We start from the raw sequence: 2,500 nt of genomic DNA on the forward strand, positions 1-2,500 counted from the left end.
CAAAAGCAGCGATCTATATGGAAATACATTTTACAGTTGATAAATTTCCTGAAAATGACATGAACTTATAAAAAATCTAGGAATTGCCCAATACCTTTCTTATCACAACCATTGTATGTAATTTCATATATGCAACTTAAACTATCAAAAGTGGAATTCTTTATCGAAACACATTTTACAGTTGATGAGTTGTCTGAAAATGACATAAATTTTTTTTTTAAAAACTTGGAATTTCGGCAAAAAGAGAAATCTGTTATTGTAAGGTGAAACTAAAATATTGTCTTCATTGTAAGGTCTTCTTACATTGTCAATAGCAAAAAGTTATTATGACTTTTTTTTCAACGCTACAGAAACTAATAATTTTGGATACTTTAAACTGAAAGCAATATATTCTTAAAAAATTTTCATCTTAAAATTTTCGGAAGAAAATTCTTAGTGCTCTCAAAAACATATAAGAAAAATCAGAAAGCGTTACTTCAAGACAATGATTAAAAAGAAAATCAATGTAAGAAGATACACTTGTGGGTTTTCTGAAAACATTATATGTAAATTATGGAAGACCCAGGCCTACATGGCTGAGGACTATGAAGCGTTAAGTAGTAAATGATAAATGGAGAGATATTGAATTAAAAGCTCAAGATAGAGACGAATGGCTAAATCTAACAGAGGCCCTTTGCGTCAATAGGCGTAGGAGGAGGTGATGATAGATTATATACGTCTAAAAAAGGGCAAAAATGAATCTCTTCCTTCCTCTAGTGATATCTTGATATTAATTTAGTTTAGTTTATATCTTCATTCAAAGGTCATATGCAGAAAATGACGTCAAAGTAACGAAAGCATAAATTATAAATTTTTTTTTACTAAATAATTTATTCTATTTATCTATTTAGTAAAGATGTGCTGATTACTCTTCCTTTGGTTCTATATATTTCCTTGTTTCCTTTCCTCACTGGACTATTTTTCCATGTTGGAGCTCCTGGGCATGTAGCATCTTGTTTTTCCAACTACTACTACTACTACTACTACTACTACTACTACTACTACTACTACTACTACTACTACTACTACTAATAATAATAATAATAATAATAATAATAATAATAATAAAGCTGTTATTCTTATTACAATATATATTTTTTTTCACAATGGAGTCAAGTCAATAAAATACTTCTCCCAGATCTCTAATCTTCACTATAATTATAGTAAGAGCTTTTCCTCATTCTCGAGCCAGGTTCCCAAAGACATAATAACACAATAGCCACTTTCATAAAAATTCATATTCACGGTTTAAACAGCCGAATCAAGGAACAAACAGTAGCAGATAGTACTTCCTCAGTCCTACAGCTGCAGTGTTATAAAAAACTAATTTTAATCAGAAATACTCCGTAAAAATATACTGTTCTTAGCCTTATTTCCGTAAATTACGGGCGACTGTAATTTCATCATAAGTTGTTAATATCTTTTACGGGTTGGTGACCGTAATATCAATCCTTCTACGTCGATATATCCGTTTTTAAAACAGTAGAAATCCTATAATTAAAGATGCCAGACATTTACCGTTTTTTTTTTAATGGAAATTTTTATCAGTGTGCTTCACCAGTGAACGCCAAAAGCCTTTTTTGTTTGTGCTAAATCTTAAAAGTTATTTTTGTTATTTAAGTAACATTTTTATTATCGCTATAAACCAATCTGCGTCCCTATTAGGAAACAAGCCCAGGAGCCTCATTAAGGAAACCATTTAAATTTTACAAGCTGTATAAAGAAAAAAAAAAGTAAATGCTAAACTGAAAAGTAAATGATAGATTATGAGACGAATGGTAGAACAATTGAACTTCTGAAAGTCCTCTTTTATATATATATATATATATATATATATATATATATATATATATGTATATATATATATATATATATATATATATATATATATATATATACATATATATATATATATATACATATATATATATATATATATATATATATATATATAAACATGTGTGTATCTGCATATACAGTATATGTGTGTACCTATTTCTTCTATCTTTAATCTAACTGAATAATTTTTCTTAGAAAAGGACCATACAGGAAATAGAATAAATATTTTTTGGGCAATGTTTGTTTTATGGACTTTTTTAAGAGATATATATATATATATATATATATATATATATATATGTATATATATATATATATATATATATATATATATTTTATATATACATACATACATATATATATATATATATATATATATATATATATATATATATATATATATATTTTTTTTTTTTTTTGAAAAGAGAGAATCAGAAATATGTTAGCGGGTACTTCTTCACTTTTATCCTGTCACTTATTCATGACGCCTACCATCCCGCTGACATCTTGAACCAGCAAAGAACGTTAATATTCAGAAGATTCGGAAAAAAAAAAAAAAAAACTTAGTACCGAAAGTGACAAGCGAATGAGCACCCACCATGACGTCATCACGTGCGCAAAT

The sequence above is a fragment of the Palaemon carinicauda genome, chromosome 45 (assembly GCF_036898095.1).
Source record: "Palaemon carinicauda isolate YSFRI2023 chromosome 45, ASM3689809v2, whole genome shotgun sequence".
Taxonomy (NCBI): domain Eukaryota; kingdom Metazoa; phylum Arthropoda; class Malacostraca; order Decapoda; family Palaemonidae; genus Palaemon; species Palaemon carinicauda.